Genomic DNA, 19,228 nt, shown 5'->3' with positions numbered 1-19,228 from the left:
ACCACTTAAGTTCAAGTGCAGTTCACTGCATGGGATTTGAGGTATTTGAGAATGGACAGCCAGATCAGATAGAAATTCTTAAATTCTCATTTACACTGAACTAGATGGGTTTTTTTGAACAAAAATGCTTCAGACAAGAGCTATAACAGTAGAGAAGCACTTATTACACTTGGGCATCTGGGCTGCATAACTAGAAAGAGTCCACCAAATATATGTTTGACTCTTTGGGGACATTAGCTCTGCAGCTTTCTTTCACTATCCACGGGAGGTAAAAAGAAAGGCTTGTTTTTATATTGTGCCTTTCAGGGCTACAGGACTTCCCAAAGCACATTACAGCCAATGAAGTACTTTTGAAGTGTAATGTTACGATCGCCTTAGAGACTGATAACTTGTACAAAGATATTTGAATTTCCAGTGACTGACTGAAAGGATCACACAATGAGACTTCAACTTTTAAGACTTTGTATAACAAACTAACTAAAACCAACATTGCCTCAAACTGCTTCAGTAGGCAACGTATACTCTAAACTACAAAAAAGTTTCCCCATTTAATTTTTAAAGCGATCCAAAATCCCCCTCAATGGTTATACTTTATTGTGTCCCCTAAGCGGACATTTCATTCTCCAGGACCCAGTCCAAAGTTATTCTTAGCTCCCATTGGTTTGCTTCCTTCTTCCTCTTCCAGCCGGTAACTTCTAATCCTTGAACTGACTTTCACAGTGAAGGTTACCCTGGAGATTCCTCCCTCTAGCCAAAAGTAGGTGAATCTTCCAGCCATGTTTAAATCCTCACAAACCTGCTCTCTCCAATCCAAGTGCGAGCTCCCACCTGCATTCTACGTGGTGAACAATACAGGCTGGCTGCCCCTCTCTCAGATTTTTGCAGGCTGTTTGTGTCTGAGATTCAGGGATATCTTGGGAAAACATGCAGCCTGATCCTACAATGTCCTTCTATGGACTTTTCCCCTTTCAAAGTCCACCTCTATGGTAACGTGAATCATATGGGCCTTGCATCCAGGTAGAGATGCTAACTTAGAAGTTCAACTCCATTCGATCTTTAAATTAAATGGACAGTTCGAAGTATAACCATTTATAAAACCTGACATTCCTAACACCTTCTACTGTCTACAGGTGTGAACGTCTTGCAACTTCTTCCCAGTAAAACAATCTTTAATAACCGGGCCGCCCAAACTTCTTGTTGGGCAGGATTCAGAGGACACATGACACCCCTTGTTCCTCCATTTTACTCTAAATTAAAGAAACAGGCCCAAAATATAACAATCATATAAACTTCATATTTGTAACATTAATCTCTGCTGTAACGTAAGAAATGCAGATGCCAGTTTGTATACAGCAAGTTCTCACAAACAGTAAAGTGGTAATGACCAGATAATCTGTTTTTCTGATGTTGATTGAGGGATAAATATTAGCTAGGACACCAGGGATAATGTTGAGTTCTTATTTGAACCAGGCAAAACATGCAGCATAGAGTAAACACATTTCAACAAAGGATTAGTTAAACTTCTAATTTTCTTTGGCCACTAGCACTCTTCTCCTGAATACAACACTTCGTTCTGGGTGGCAATAAGTCTCAAACATCACAGGAACCATTTTTCAAAAGTGCTGCTATCCTGAACAGAAAGCCAACAGGTCAACTTAATCATTCAACTTCCATACAAACCCAGCCTCAGGAGGAGTCAATAGAAATTTGTGGAAGATTGGCTGAATTTTTCCTTCTGGAACAATGTGAATAACAGTAATTCCTCCCTTTCCATCTCCAAACTTGTGTCCAAGTTGATCATTTAACTCTGAGCCTGCGTGGCTCAGATCCAGAACACGTGGTTTGGAGGCAAGATGTGAGAAGTCACCAGGCAAGACAGACAAGAACAGCTCTAGTTCATTTCCTGATTTGTGCAGAGGTAGCTCTTAGCTAAGGGAGTAATTGGGGATATCACAATTATCTTTAGGTTGAGATGTTTTAATGAGGAATTGTCAGCCTGGTTCTATACCTTGATAAAAACAAAAAAACTGCGGATGCTGGAAATCCAAAACAAAAACAGAATTACCTGGAAAAACTCAGCAGGTCTGGCAGCATCGGCGGAGAAGAAAAGAGTTGACGTTTCGAGTCCTCATGACCCTTCGACAGAACTTGCCTACAAGTTCTGTCGAAGGGTCATGAGGACTCGAAACGTCAACTCTTTTCTTCTCCGCCGATGCTGCCAGACCTGCTGAGTTTTTCCAGGTAATTCTGTTTTTGTTTTGGTTCTATACCTTGATGGGAGGACAAGAGGGTGCAGAATCAGGCCTCATTCTTGCCATCTTCAGTTAGAAAAAACATCATTAATCCCTGTCTAAGTTCATATGTTTGGAATGGGCACTTCTGGGCCAGAAGTCTATGAAACCATATGCCAGCATCACACTCTACCTTCGACAAAGCAGAGGTTAAACTGAATAACGAAAGCAGAAAAAGGAGAACCAAATTATAGCCAGCTGTAGGACACAACAACAAAATAAAACACTTTGTTGTAGTATTCCATCTGCTTCAATTAGAGAATGATCTGAAAGACACTTTTAAAATCACTCTTACATTTGAAAATGATGCTATGGGAGATTCACAGCTCTTGTATTCTGATTAGGTATACCTCATCTGGGGCCTGGTGGTCATCTATGCAATAAAAGAAACCTTTGGTTTCATGAATACTAAAGCTTTCCTAGGCTGAGACCAACAACTTAGTATGATAATAAAGAAGAGAATGATAGTGCTCAGCAAATACTGCATACGCTCATTTAGGACAAGTCATTTTTAGCTACCGCAGTAAGAAAAAAGTACTGTAATTGTAGGCTAGAAACAGCCTGGATGAAAAGGGCAAGTTCCCCACTCCATTCCGACTAAAGCTATAATTTTATTTCTCAGAAAACATCAGCTTTAATATTAATGTTTTAAGAGTCTTGTTTTGGTTGCCTGCTCCAAATACAATGCACCATTCCTAGCTAGCTGAGGAACAGACAGCCTCCTCTAACCGAAGGCTTCACAACTGGTCACAAGCAGCTTGACCAGCCCTACATTTTCCATGTGTATTATTTTATTTTTTCTACACAAATGCCAATTAAGGCTTATTCGACTCTTAACCTTATGGGGCAGCCAGGAACAACTAGGCTGCTAGTACTGGGCTCAGTGCCTCTGGGTTTTGGAGGGGCCAGGGGAGAAAGGGAGAGAAAAAAAAAATCAGCCAGGCTCCTATTCCCTCTCGAGTGATCCAAACTTTAACTTGTGCCTGTGTGTTCAGCAGAAACAGAAGTTGACTAGGCCATCATTCACTTTTGGACATGTTGGTGTGGGGGGGGAAGAGACTTACTGGGATTAGGGAGAAAATGAAATAAGAACAGGTAAGGCAGTAATATCAATTAACCTTCTCAGAGTTTTCAACGTGTTTAAAAGGTCACTATCAGATATCAGCCCAACCCGATGACATTTGGACCTCAATAAGAGACAGCAATTTGTAGAAGATTTTTTTAAAATACCGAGTTAACCTACTGTTGGAAATGTTTAATAGCAGAACCAAGAAATTGTTTGCACATTGACCTGATGAAATATGCTCATGACTTCCCAACTTAGCCTTCAGACAAGGGTGATTTCATCCCATGCAATACAAATTCCATTGAACAGTCAACAAATGTAAATTTTAGGAATATTCAGTTTGGGTCCTTCAATTTTACATCAGGGAATTAAATTAAAACAAAGCTGGAACACTATCTGATAGCAGAATGAAGTATTCAACTACAGAGCTTTGGTATTCCTTCAGAATAAGAGAAGAACTTCAATTAAGTGCAAGTCTACTGCAGTACTGAAGAGATTAAACTAAACTCGGTCTGAGACTTCCAAGTACAGGCATTTCTAGTCAAGGTCTTAACAAGTGGTCTTTCAAATTTGAATGAAGCTTCTCTATGTTGAAGCTTCACTTTGGTTCATGCAGCTAACAGACCAAAGAAAACTAGAAGAGACATGCTGTTGAAGCTTTTCTTCTTGCACTCATCAGGACAATTATCAAGAATACCAAATATAAAGTGAACAGCAATTTATACTTCACAGGAAGAAGGTGCTAATTGGCTGGCAAGCAGGCTCTGATTGGTAGACGCATTGCCATGGAGAATGCACTAGTTAACTGATGACTGACAGTTAACTGATTGGTCAAGGCATTGCCCTGGGGAGTGAACCAGAGAATGGCTTCATCTATTCTGCTTAACTGAAACAGGTGCAATGTGTGTACAGGTTGTGTCTGTCTGCAAAGATCAGATTAAAGATAACTATTAAACCACAAAAGAGCTATTAAATATAAAGGTAAGCTATCTATCGAATTTCTCCAAGAGTGTATTAAACCCAAAGTTATGCAAGTTTTCATTTCCAAGCATATTGATAATGATAAAGTGAGACAGTCCCAGATTGAGCAGGCATTAATGCGGGGTGAGATTGAACAGATTGGCAATAGGGTTGCTAATTTACCCTATGCCCTACACTTGGTCTGAGGTGCACAAATTTCTTTCATTTTTTGATTTGATCCATTTATGACTCTATATTGCCTCAACAGATGACCGTGCCATAAACAATTCCCATTTGAAACATGCCTACACTGTAAACTCACTTATGCGGAAGTGGTTTGGCAACACAATTAATGACACCACCAAACACATAGTAAATCTCTCTGACCACGTACTCTGAAAGTGAGGAGTTTGTTCTTGCGCATGGTTTCAATTTTGATGTGCCTTCATCCCACATCATATGGGAAGACGTATTTGTTGAGTTTGAACTAATCTACTGCCAGCTATCCTGTCAGTCATCAGTTAACTGGCGCATCCTCCATGGCAACGTCTCTGCCAGAGTCCATTTGCCAACCAATCAATACTCACTTCTCATGAAGTATAAACCGTTGTTCCTTTTACATTTGGTATTCTTGCAAATTGTCCTGATAAAACGCAAGACAAAAAGCAATTCAACAACGTAAGATAAAAGCAAAATACTGCGGATGCTGAAAATCGGAAACAAAAATAAAAATAGCTGGAAAAACTCAGCAGGTCCGACAGCATCTGCGAAGAGGAATACAGTTAATGTTTCAAGTCTGTATGACTCTTCATCAGAAGTTCTGATGAAGTGTCATACGGACTCGAATTCAACAACGTGCCTTTTTTTCAGCAATACAAAAAGAGAGAGAACATAATTTGTGATAGGAATTCCAACAAAACATTTTTATAATTCAAAAGAACATCCTTTTGGCCATCAATACCAGTTTACTCTAGCCCAGTTCAGAAATTTCACATTCACCTACTACTGCGGACGACCTACCGTCTTTACATTGCAACTGTGACACCAATGACATTGCCACTCCAAGAAACTATTAATGATACTTGGTGGAGAAATGTCTCTGAAAGCAATCTGAGACCTTGCGGATAATCCCCAGTTTTGAAAAATTTCACAGGTCTTTGTATTGCCAAGTATATAAATAGATAACTGGATTATTTACACCTGAATGCCAAGTAACCTCCTCTGCCAACTATGGTTTAAACTAACTCGTGTACAATAGGGATGTACGCAAAGTCATCAATTTTTAAGGTATCTCTGACTAGAGTAAAATTCAAGAAAGAGTCTCAAATGAATCAAAAGTAATGCAGTAAAAAAGGTATTTATTTTTCTCTTTCCCCAAAACAACACAACCCTGCTGTTGATCTTCAAGTTAACCACTGGAATTTCCTTCCTTTTCAAGAGAAGACTTACAAACCTGTTATGTTTAAAGAGAAATCCGAACATCCAGTGAATAATTAAAAGAATTAAACCACAAAGATTTCACATTTTTAAACAAAAGCAAACTTTCCTGTATATAAAATAAAGTAAGCAAGTACCATTAACACTATAGTTTATAACTACTTATGTTATGATCTCAGTTCTACCTTTTACTTGCCCCCAAGAGTTCTCTTATCCATTACAAGAATCTTTAAGGTTCATTCACTTATCCTGGGACCAACCCAAAGGTATGCCACAGCCCTTAAGAATGAACATTAATTCTCCTCAGTGTTTCAGCTATTCTCAGAGATAAGATTTTATGGAGATCCTTCGACTAGCTTTTGGGCAAAGCAACTTTCCAACCTTTAAGACCTCATGACTGTGGATGCCTCAGCCCCTTGTCCTGGTGGCCAGCAGATGGCCGAGCTGCCTTCTCACAGCTACTCAGCTGACTGCTTTCTGCCACAAGGGTCTGCGTGGACCATTGTACATTTCTTTGTCTATCTTCAAACCTTCTAGTTTCTTTACCCTCACGAATACCAAACTGAGCACGACTCCGCTCCCCTGCAATCTGTATTCCATGCAGTGAACAATAAAATTACTTTAAAAGCAAAATTATTTTGCAAAATAAGATTATTTTCTCTGCTTAGGTGCAGGCCTGTCTAACAGTCATCTCCTTTAGCTCTCCCAACACAATGAGCTTCAGTTTGCACCAAACCAAAACTGCAACTGCCTTCCATGAGAAGCACCCAGTTAAATTAAACAAAGGAACCTGCTAACCTCCACAGCTGATTGCCATGACACCATGGTATGCTTTGGGATGCTATCAAACAGAAATGTAAAATAATTATTTTACCTTCAACACAAGTCTTTGATTCTGTAACCCATATGAATCATTTATATCCCTAATGGAGTTTTAGAACCCTTTCTCCAAAACTTCTGACGCTATCATGCAACTCCCTTGCTGACCAACACCCCAATCTTTTTTTCATCTGGGAACTACATACGTAATTTAATCTTTTATTTGAAGTAAAAGGCTCCATTAAGCTAAAATAGCCTATTGTTTATTGCCTTAACACCTCCACCTCTGACTTTGTAAGATAAACATAGGTTAGCTTTTAACTGTAATTAACTCCAAGCTTTTAGGAATTGCATTCACTTGAGATGTATACCAATTTCTTAACCAGACGTTTCCACTTATCTTTATTTTTCATTCAACAATTTAATTCCTAAAGCTAAAAATTATATTCGAAAACATATGAATTACGAGCTAGATATTTGCAACAAGGTATATATCCTCCATATACCTCCCCTCAACACCGTGATGATTGCAAATTGAGCAGTGTTGGAGCAGAAGGAGGAAAATCAAACCTACACCCCATTACTCCATGGCACTGAGTTTTGGTGTTTTAACAGCACAGAACTACACCAAGGTTACTGACGGCATCAACTGGCCACTATCCTGATAAAACATTTCTATAAAATACAATGCGCAATGTTAAATATAAACAAATATGCTGCAAGGCATAATTTATTTTTTAGAAATTATTTCCCATTGTGCTGCTTATAAAACATCATTGCCCAAAGTAAGTTTTCTTGTGCAATGCAAATGGAGATACTGGATTGATTCATATGAAGTTCATCCCTGATCTCCAATGCCTTCAATTTCACAATAACTGCTCTTTAAAGATACTTTCACACTGCTGTTGCTGTCCTGGGAGACTGAGTGCCATTCTCCACTATTCAACTTAGTTGGTTCTGAGCTACCTAATCACAGGCTATTAAAGGGCCATTTTATTTTAAGTGGGACCCTGTGCTTACAAGCTGGTAATTTTCACAGCTGCCCATGTATGTGGGGGCGGAAATAAAATTGGTCTCTTGAAACAGTATCACCAAGTAATTCTGGAGGCAAACAGAAGAAATTGCACTGGAGTAAAATTTCCTTGGCAGTGCTGCTACAGATAGTATGTGTAAGGAAGTGTCAATTTCACAGCTTGATCTAGGAATTGATGCAGAGCTGGTTCTGTATTTTTGTATAATGACACAAAGTAGCAACATACCATAAGCATAAAGCTGCACAGATTTGTGGGTTTACTGGCTACAGTAGATGTCTAATCTGACTACATTTTGCAAGATCCATGAAAATCTACAATGCTGTTGAGACTCTGGAGATTCATCCTCTTAAGACTGCCATTGACAGGAGAACAGCATGTCAGCTACCAATGGCTCTGTTTCAAAGTAAAAGAGCCAACTACAGACTAAGGAAAGGAAAGGGCACTTATGCAGAGCCTTAACATGACCTCAGGACATCCCAAAGCACTTCATACCCAATTAAGTACTTTTGAAGTATACACTGTTGTAATGCAGGAAAATGTTGCAGACCAAGGTCCCAAAAACAAAAAGACAGATTATCTGCTCACATTGTTAAGTGACGCTGGTTGAAAGATAATTCAACCAGGATGCTGGTTGAAAGATAATTCAACCAGGATACCAAGGAGAATTCCCCTGCTCTTCTTCAAATACTGTAACGCAATGGGATTAGGGCCCAGTTTAACATCTCATCCAAAAGACAGCACCTCCTGACAGTGCAACACGCCCTCAGTTCTGCACTGAAATGCCAACCTGGATTATTTGTTCAAGTGTCTGCCACTGTGCCAAGGCTGACACTGATGAGCTGGAGACAGTGCAGTATACAGGATTGTATTAGGAGCTATATACACCCTTGTGTAATTAAATTGCAACTCTTTGAATATGTTGTTTATCTGCTTTGCCCACACGCTCTGTTCTGATCCCAGGAGTACAGAGTGGGACATGATTATCCATAGTAAAACACGAAGTTTTTCTGATATAACGTTAATTGTTTCTATCTATACATGCTGCCTGGCTGGCTGAACATTTCCAACATGTTTTGTTTTTATTTCAGGTTTCCAGCATCCACAGTATTTTGCTTTTGTAAGCTTTCCTTTTATTCTGACTTGACTAAAACTATTGGACTCAAAATGTTAATTCTGTTTCTCTCTCCAAAGATGCAGTCAGACCCACTGAGTTGTTCCAACACTTTGTTTTTATTTCAGATATCCACTACTTGCAGTGTTGTGCTTTTATTTTAGCCTAAAATGTGTGTTTGAAATTGATTATAGATTGTTAACTATTTACAATAACTATCAACTTTCTCAGCTACACTGCAACATGCAATGTGATAAGGATCCTAAAGTTGAAATGCAAATTTTTGTAAAATAAAGCTTTAATTTCTAAACAAACAAGTTTCATTCACGACCTCAGCAACTTTTATGTGCTACCTAAGCAGCTGCCTCCCCTCACCCACCATCCCCAAGAGTTTAATGTTGGCTATAGTTTAAACAAATTATCCCTTGTTGATGTGCAGTCTTTTCTTTCAGCTCCTGAGTTTAGAAAGTTTGGTAACCCATAAAATATATCTTAGAACCTTTAAAAGGGTTCAGCACAGTGCCATGCAAATATAATTCTTGGACGAGAGCCAAACAGTGATAGTTGCAGACACAATCAGCCATGCCTTTTGCAACCTATTCTCATAAACTAATAACCATTTCTAAATAGTACATTGAAAGATAACTGTCAGCTGCTAACTCTACTAGAATTATAGTTATAGATGTCTTTTTTTAATGACCAGGGAGTGCAAGAATGAATAATTGAACGTTCCCAGCATACCCCAACATTGTTGCAAATACATCAATCTGTCAGAAATTTCAATAGAAAATCTAGGGTACTGCATTCAGTTTTGGGCACTGATCCTCAGGAAAAATATTTTGATCTTGGAAGGGGCAAAAAACAGATTCTACCAGGACTTTAAGGGTTAAAATACAAGGGCAGGTAGCAGAAACTTTGCTTTTATTATCTTATACGGTTGAGGAGTGATCTAACTGGTTATCTAAAATGACAAGATTCGATAGGATTTATACAGAAAAGCTATTTTCTCCAGAATAGGAGGGCATAATCTTAAAATTTGAGTTAGGCCATTTGGGAGTGAAATCAGGAAGCATTTCTTCACACAAAGGGGAGTGGAAATCTGCAATTCTTTCTCCCAATAGGCTGTGAATGCTGGGTCAATTGAAATTTTCACAACTGAGATTGATTTTTTTTAGGGAATGGTATCAAGGGATATGAAACCAAAGTGGAATTGAGGTAAAGATGAGCCATGATGGAACTGAATAGCAGAACAGGCTTGAGGAGACGAGTGGCCTACTCCTGTTTCTATGTTGTTAAATCACTGTCAAAAGAAATAGTGAAGTTATATAAAATTACAATGATAGCTGTTTTCTTTCTCCCTTCCAGCCATTAGTAAGTACACTGTGTGCTTTAACAGTTTGGCACAAGCTCACAGCCCATATCTGGTTGCCATACCAACAAACAGACAACTCAGCACTGTAACATTCAGAAACTTATGTTGTATGCACATCCGAATTTTGTGAATACCACAGCACATTTTGCAACCACCCAATCTATACTACCATCTTTTAAATGTAAATTGTCAAAACGATACAATATTCACATTCAATCTAACTGCACACATTTCAGAACCAAATGACAATAAAGGAGGTTGCTGAACACTTTTCTTTAAACAACCATGGGATAACTGCAAATCTCACAATCAAGAGTGTCAACCGTTGCTCAATTGGTTCCACTCTTATCTAGGGAGTCGCAAGATTGTGATACCAAGGACCACTTCAAGATCCAAGCACAAAAATCATAGCTGACACCCCAGTGCAGTACTGAAGCAGTGCTGCGTTTTGAAGGTACAGCCTTTTGGACGAGATGTTAAACTGAGGCCCTGTCTGCTCTCTCAGGTGGATGCAAAAGATCCCATGGCAATATTTTGAAAAAGAGGAGAGGAATTCTCACCAATGTCCTAGACATATTTCTTTTCAAAAGAATGGAAAGGCAGCACAAAATAACAGATTATCTCATTATCATATCACTGTTTTTCGGAACTTGCTGTATGTAAATCAGCTGCAGTATTTCCTACAAGACAACAGTGACTACACGTCAAAAAGTACTTGATTGACTGTAATGTGCTTTGGGATCACCTATGGTCGTGAATAGTGCTATATAGATGCTTATTTAAAAACACTTTTACGTTTAAAAGTGCACGTGACACTGACTCGTTTTAGCTGATGACAGGACACTTAACAACATGAACAACACATTCACATGTTCATAACAATTCAGCTCACCTTTCTCTGGAAGCAGAGACCTACATTTTTGGGAACTGCTGTTAAACCTACCAACTCTGCTTCGACTAGGGACTCAATGAAGAAGTGTCAGGTGGAAAAGTAAATGGGAAACTTGACTTCTAACAACAATTCCAGATGAGTCTTCACTTTCAGTCAAAGGGCGAGGAGCAATGGACAGTAATAGTTAAATTGGCCCGAGTACCTAAAGGCTAACAGAGTATCACCCCGTAGGCCCACTATTGATTACTATCCAAAGATTCCGCATTCACAAGGGCAGCACTGTGCTCTTTTGTGACGTCCCTACAATCAAATAACTTGTCAATACTCAGGCTACCCATCTGAGCATGGTATCAAAAACAACTGGAAGCAATGGAACCACAACCCAATAAAAATGGCCAATTTCATGAGAGATTGGGGAAGGGGTGGTGAGTTAAAAAGTAAACTTAAATATTTGGAAAAGATATGGGCCATAAAAATGCCACCAATTGTGTTCACAAACATATATCTAATCTGATTGTGTATAAGATAGCTAAAACATTTACAAGGGTAAATGAGTGAAGACAGATTAATCGAGAGAGGAGCCCAGACAGACACAAAAGGGAGGGAAACACAAGAGAGAAAGAGCAAGCACATAGGGACAGAGGAGGCAAGGCAGCGCCAAGAAAGCAAACACTCAGGAGGGAGGACCTGCAATGGGTGTGAATGAGCATAAACAAAACATATGCGCTTGTATATCATTCCGCAAAATAACTGAATTGCAGGGAAATAGCAAGCATCTCACAGGCATGCAAGGGGCATTCTGCAAACAATCTCAGGATAAAAAATTGCAAAGGACGCAGTAACAAGAAACAAAGTCTAACCATAAACAAAGAAATGCCTAAAACAAAATGCAGTTTTTCCACCTTGTGAACTAATGGATTGAATAGCACTAGAATTGACTCTTCCCCAAACAAACATTTGTAAAACTGATCCCATTAATTAGAGAGTAATTTAGGTTCTAATAATGTTTAATCAAATTATGCAAAAACATGCTCTGTGGTCATCAACAATGAAGGATTTAAAAAAGAACCTAAAGCAACCTGTGTACATACACTGGCAAACTGGTCCATGATCCAAAGAGATAATAAATAGATCAGTTCAACCAAGTTTTATATCGCCGAATGACAACAAGACATCAAGTTCCTGATTCTAGATTGCAAGCTTCAAAAAAGATCAGCATTTTAACAATTACAACAGCCCCTGCACTAAAGTTAATGCCACGCAGATGTGCTGTACACCATCTCACAAAACGCCTACTGTGGAAATTAGCCAACAGGTTAGTAATTTTTACAAACCATTTTAAGGATCCACTAGTAAAATGCTAATTTTATTTGTAAGTCACGGGAAACTCTGCGCCTACAAATCATTAAAATGGCCAGCACTAGAACCCAAACTCAACATGTTACACCAAACACTAGTGCTAACAAAGTACCTCACTAAAGTTATAGCACGGGATTTGTCATAATCTAATGCTCAACCACAATAGAATACTTTTCTTAACTTTTTTCAGCATCACCATGTTACAAAAACACTGTATTAAGGTAAAGGATGCAAAAGGAAATTCAAAAGGATGGAAAGACAAAATTTGTTACAAAAATCAGCTCACACCACCTTACATCAAACACATTAATGCATTTCTATCAAAGAACAGCTCTCACTTATTTCCAGCGTTCTGAATGACAAAAACACCAGAATCTCCAATGTACTGTTTTCATTATAGCAGTATTTTTTAAAAATAAGACAATATGAGAGCACCCCACATTATTATTTTAAATTTGATGACCACAGATTCAGTCATCCAGAAAAACATTTGATTCCGCAAATGCTGTTTTAATATCTAACAATGCTTTGATATTTGGAACCCTCAATGTACAAACAGTTCTAAATCTCATCCTAAAGGACTATGTACTTCACAGGCTCCTACTATCTATGTTGGAGAATTCCTTACAAAACTAGCAATGAGAAAATTGCTAGCAGTGCTTGCAGAAATTTTTCATACTTCAAAAATATCTTATTAAAATCCTGTCCTTACTCCTCATTCACACAAATACCAAAGATTTATTAAAATATTGTTATACTCTCCTTTTCCCACCCACCCAACCCCTTCAAAAAACATAGGAGAAAAATAAAATCTAGGAAAATGCCCATTTAAAAACACAATTCCAATAATGCTTAACTAATCTAAAATGGAATGGAGCAGTTTTTCCCCCACCCTCCCACTGTGTTAATCCCAAGGGCTGCGTTTAATCCCAGGCCCTGTAGGGCACTATTACACTCAAACAAGGCAGACAAGGCAGTTTTAAAGGACTGAATTGCTGACTGTTATGAAGCATACACATCTAGCATTACTTTTCTATATTTGCCAAACAATTACATTGTACATCATAATTTGCTTAAAAACTTGTTTGAAACAGAAATATGCATTATGTCCAAAAAGTCCCTTTTCTGCTGCACTTTGAATATTTTAAAGCCAACATACAATTATTTGTTTAGAAGGAATTTGATTAAAACATATTGTATTTGGTTTCCAGAGGATTCTAAAGTTACATAACATTTGCCTTGATGAATTAGTAATGTAAATAATTCAATTCAAATACTTTAGTCCTAAGGATATGAATGATAAATTACATGCCCTGCTTGCATTCTAGGCACATTCAATTTTACTATGTTTACTATGACCATGAATGACCAAGTTATTGTCTGGAGGGCTCGAGTAGAAAAGCCACATGTTGTTGTTAAATTGGAAATTTTGAGATAGGGTCAGGCAGGCAAGTCCTTCTTAAACACAGTAATGATAATCAAATCCAACAGGTCCAGTACTAGGCAGTTATAACTAATAAGGGTTACTGTTTAAATTATCCAAACTCTCAGAAGCAGCTCATAAAAATACACACCAATAGGTCATATTTTAAAAAGCACAATTATTGTCACCACCCAAAAGTTCAAATCAGATCTTCGGGTACAGTAATATTTAGCACCACACAGCTATACAGGTAAAGGTTCAGTATTTTCACAGCTTCTACTCAATTATCGCTGGATGCACTATTAAACTAAAAGGTACCAAAGATTTAGACTCTACGTGTTCCTGGATTCAAGCTTTCCAGATCGTACAGGTCTTTCTGTTCAAATGGCAATGTGTAAATTAAGTAAAAAGTGTATCTTCTGCCATGATATCACTTTTCTATTGCAAAAATTCACATATTTGAAATGTTTAGCTGAAATACTGTTTATTTTTGTAACCAGCAGCAATATTAAAAATCTAAAACCGGTCTAATTAGTTAAAGTCATCACTGCACCATAATATAGCCTATCATCAGCAGCTACCACCTAGTTGCTGAAATGAATTATTTTAAGCCAATATGCTCAATATCTTTCAATAATTGATTGTTATGTATTAGAAGCATGAAGTTACCCAAGTCAAAGTAATGCTAATGCTTTGGGCTGAATTTGAAAAAGGCAGTACCACACAAGCCAAAGGGAAAAATCGAGACAAATTAATAAGTTAACACCTTGCTCAAGTTTGAAATCAAGCACACAGTCAAGAACCATAAAAACCCAGTGTTCTTTCTCAGCAAGCACATACCTATTAATGAGAACCTAATATTAAAATGCCATCTTGCAGAAATTACACATATTTTCCTTGGAACTGCTAAAAGATGGATTGTGCAGGTCTCATTTTTAATTGCTTCGGGAAGAGAAAGAAATAAGTTCAGCTATTCCCACATAAGGGAAATCACTTGAAAACAGATCGATTTTGCTCAGTTTAAGCAGTTTGAAGAAGAAAACCTACATTCTTCATTTACCAAACTTTGTATTTAAATTTATTGCAATTGGTTATGAAATGTAAATACTTCCACCGTCACAGGAACTCCAACTACCAATTCAGAAAATGACACCTTTTTCTTTGAGCTATGCCAATAGCATTTGCATTTATTCTTCCAAATTCCATTAAGGTGTAAACCACATATACACAAAAATCTCCAAGGAATACACCATATTTAAAAAATAATTTATTGGACAAAGTTTCTCATAGTTAATTGAAAATGTAAAATGACAATGCAATTTTACAGAACCCAATAAAAATCTGTGTATGGAATCACATCCTCAATTATAATTTACTTGAGCATCTGGAAAGTTGTGTCCAAACAACAAAGGTAAGGAATTAATACATGTCCCATGATTTTATTTGACTGTCAGTGCACGCAGATCATAAGAATAAATTTAACAGTTTTATAATTCCTCTCCGCAGGTGGGTGAGTGGGTGGTGGGGCGAGGGGAGTCTATAGCAAGTGATATAATCTTAAAATCAGTGCCAACTTATCCAGAAGTTAAAATATAAGATCAATATATTTTCGTCAGCCCAGTATTAAGGGATTTGGAGCCGGGATGCAAATGGAGCTAAGGTACAAACCAGCTATGATTTCACTGAATGGCAAAAAGGATAGAAGGGCTGAATGGTCTACTCCTGCTCCTACATTCTATAATCACAGTGCCTGACTTACTGCAATCACCTCAGCGCCAATTGCATCAGCAGCATCCAGAGTCAAATTAGGTTGTAAAAATAAGCAGTTTTGGACCAAACAAAAAAAAAGGCTGTACCACACAAGCCAAAGCGAAAACGCAATCAAATTAATAAATGAACACAAAGTATTTTTAATCACTGTTAACGGGGAATGTACACCTGAAAATCCCCTAAAACCATGCATGGGAGTTTTCTTTCTTACACATACTGTATCTAGTCAGCAATTCCTACTTAAAGCATGCAGGGTTCTCAGATCATATCATATGCAACATTTGCGAAGCACAGTCAATCACTGAAAGACTGCTCACTAGACAGCGAGTCTCAAAACAACAACATCACAACAGCATAACAAAATATGGAAGCATCTTATCTAACCACAGTTTTAAAGAATCTATTTTATGAACAATACAAACAAAATAAACATACAAATTAGGAGGATTAGGCCATTTGGCCCCTCGAGCCTGTGCCACCATCCAATAAGATCATGGCTGATCTGATTGTGGCCTCAACTCCACTTTTCTTCCTATCCCCTATGCCCTTTGACTCCCTTGTCAATCAAGAATCTGACTAATTCAGTCTTAAAAATATTCAATGACCTTGACTCCTCCGCTCTCTGGGGGTAAAAGAGTTCCAAAGACTCTTGACCCCTGGAGAGAAATAATTTTTCCTCAACACCATCTTAAGTGGGAGACCCCTTATTTTAAAACTGTGCCCCTTAGCTCTCGGCTCTCCTTTCAGCATCCACTCTGTCAAATTCTCTCAGGGTTTTATATGTTTCAATAAGACTGTCTCTCATTCTTCTAAACTCCAATGGGTACAGCCCCAACCTGTCCAACCTTTAACTAAGTAACATTTTAAAATCAGGATTTTTAAAAAATCCACCAAGTATCACACAGAATTGAAAATCTTATTCAGTTATTTCAAATTTAGATGATCAGTAAACCTGGAACTATCCACATCAGCAGAACCAGTTTAAAACATCCATCTTCATTTTAAAAGTTCTAGTTTCAAACCTGTAATACCGTAACTAACTATCCCACATAAATTGATGGTAGAGCCACGTGTGATGTGCAGTTCACGAAGACTGCACCAAATGGTAGTTTGAGCCCATATGCTTCAGTCACTAAAATACAACTGACACTGAAAAGTCTGGTGCATTATACGATTTTGGCCTACATACTTCCAAAATTTGACAGAGCAGGCACCATTAGCTACAGTTTTAAAGCCATCCTGCAATGATAAAGAGCTGTTTTAGCACACGCTCCTGGATTATTTCTTTCAACCAAAAAACAGCACATGTTCATAATCTTGCCAAGGACATAGGACAAAAATAGCCAAGGAATGAATTAAATCAAATATTGCAGAATCATAGTTTTAATTCAAAAATGACTATCCTCCTGATGTCAACACAGCCAGGCTAACACCGAGGGCTGGTACTTGCTTGATTGAATCGCCAGATGAAAGTTACTATTATGGTTATGTTCCCAAGTGCCACAGCACATCTGACTGAAAATAACTTACATTGAACTTTCTCTGCTCAAAATCTCTCCCAACCTTATTTTCTTCCTCAGCCATTGTCTAAAGACTCTGAAATACCCCAGGTTTAACCACCATTTTGAAAATCTTTTCACTGTGGTTTTCTGCTGTGAACCTTGTTACCGGTAGAACAATTATATCATAATTCATGACCAATTTTAAAGGGAGAAACTTTATCATAGAGAAATCCTGTTTCATCCAAACTATAATTTTAAAAAATCTACTCCAAATCTCAATAGACTTTTTTAACACTACATGGATTACCTGTATGCATTTATAAAGATATTGATATTGGTAAGATTTTGAAAGCAGTATGTTTTAAAAATATTTTCCAAATCTAGTTTGGTAAATAAAAATCTGCTGACAAACATGGCTGATGTCCAGGAAACTGACAATGAAGCAGTCATCCAACTGGCTAAGATACATCCTTTCCAGACATTAATACAGGACACTAGGTAGAAGTTTATAGAACATTTTCGGCAATCCTGAATGTGTGCTCTGATCTACTACACCTCACAGCTGTTGCAAAATGATTCCACTTCCCTAAGTTAGGAACTAAAAAATCCAAATCTTTTCTAACAAAAAATAATTCCTTATCACAATGGCTGCAAATGTATAGTTGTTATTGCAGCCTCAGTCAGTCTTGACAATAAAATTAATAGTTTGTGTACATATATCACTGACCTGGCTTTAAGCTGCTGGACTCCTATCACAGACCTAAAACTCAGACAGAGTTAAAGGGTGAAAGTGAGTGGGGAAATGAAGCTAATTATTTTAAAAATAGAATAACATTTTACAGGCAACTCTTGGGGGGGCAGAAAAGACAGATGTGATTTTTTTTGACAACGAAACAGGATTGCAGCTTAAATTTACAACTGCTCAAGTCCCGCAGCAGATTAAAACACAAATTCAGGCAGCACAAAATGTACCAACAAGTACACCCAAAATCACACTGAATAACTAAGTAACATTGCAGTGTGCCCAAAGATAAATGGACTTGGACAAGAATAGAAATGAAAAAAAAAAATCAAACTCTCTCGCAGCCAAGAGGTACGGAAAAATAAAACCCGAATCACAGACCGACCCTGTTCACACAACCAAAGCAGAGCAAGAGCTGTGTTCCTTCAAAGCTTTACGCGGGCAATACCAGTTTCAAAATACATTTTTTAAACTTTGAACCTTCATGGTGATGTCATTAGAAGTTGGCAGTTTTCTAATGCTCAAGATTTCAGGGCACTTCTTACCCACTCCTGGGGTGCTCAGAGGTCATCATATTAACAGAATTGGGATGGGAGGGATGGGGAAGTATCTTCAATCAATTAAAGAACATAAGTGCTCCACATTTTTCAAATCAACATCTGCACCTCTTCCAGAATTTTATCCATGGCCAATTCAACACCAACTTAGAAGGGCTATTTCAAAAACTTAAAAACACCAGCAGCGAGAGATTGAGAAATAAAGCAAAATAAGTAGGCTTGGAGGAAGGTTCAAAGGTTAAAAATAGCTTTGTTGAAAAAAAAATAAGCCTGCTTAGCAAACAGTGCAGAATATTTCTGTTTTTAAAAATACAAGGACAGCCACAACGTGACAATAAAACCTTACCTTATCTGCGCACTGAGTGCTTCTAGTGATCAAGGCAATGGATAAAACTGGCACTGCCTGGGCTGTCAATAGCAAGTGGACACTCATACATAGGATATATAAATGTGTGTGTGTATATATATATATAAATAAAAAAGATATGCAAAACCTCCCCCGGTGGTGCAGCGGTGGGGAGGGTTGTCTTGTCCCCTCTTTTCTTACCTCCAAAGCCTCCAGGGTGGTGAAGCTGGCGATCGCGAACCCGTCGATGATGTCCTCTTCCTGGGAGCTGGATGCCCTTCTCTTGCGGCGGGGGGGGCGGCAGGAGGAGCGGGATGAAGCCGGGGTCGCCGCCGCTGCCGCCCCCGCCCCCGCCGCCGCTGCTGCCGCCGCCGCTGCTGCTGCTGCTGCCGCCGCCACCACCGCCGCTGCCGCCGTTGTTGTTGTTGTTGTTGTTATTGCCGTTTTGCCGGGGCTCGGGTTCTCGTCCCTCTCGGAGCCCGAGGACGGGCTGTGGGGCCGGGCATTGCGGCTCGCAGCCTCCCGTCTCCTCACTCTGTCCCTCTGA

The 19,228-nt window shown here is 38.5% G+C and overlaps 1 protein-coding gene across 12 annotated transcripts in view; it reads right to left on the bottom strand.

Moving 5' to 3' along the window:
- Nucleotides 1-18,976, bottom strand: part of fbrsl1 (fibrosin-like 1) — a 985,718-nt gene extending 966,742 nt beyond the window's left edge. For 6 of the 12 annotated variants that reach the window (XM_041202189.1, XM_041202186.1, XM_041202190.1 and 3 more), the window contains exon 1: nucleotides 18,883-18,900. The gene's annotated coding sequence lies outside the window, so the exon portion shown is untranslated. Of the gene's footprint in view, nucleotides 1-18,882 lie in introns of all 12 variants that reach the window. The other 6 variants (XM_041202192.1, XM_041202195.1, XM_041202196.1 and 3 more) reach the window with 4 other exon arrangements.
- Between the last annotated feature and the right edge of the window lie 252 nt (nucleotides 18,977-19,228).

This window comes from Carcharodon carcharias, chromosome 13 (genome assembly GCF_017639515.1).
Source record: "Carcharodon carcharias isolate sCarCar2 chromosome 13, sCarCar2.pri, whole genome shotgun sequence".
Classification (NCBI taxonomy): Eukaryota; Metazoa; Chordata; class Chondrichthyes; order Lamniformes; family Lamnidae; genus Carcharodon; species Carcharodon carcharias.
Note: the sequence above shows the minus strand (reverse complement) of the source record. Positions and strands in the feature narration are given on the sequence as shown.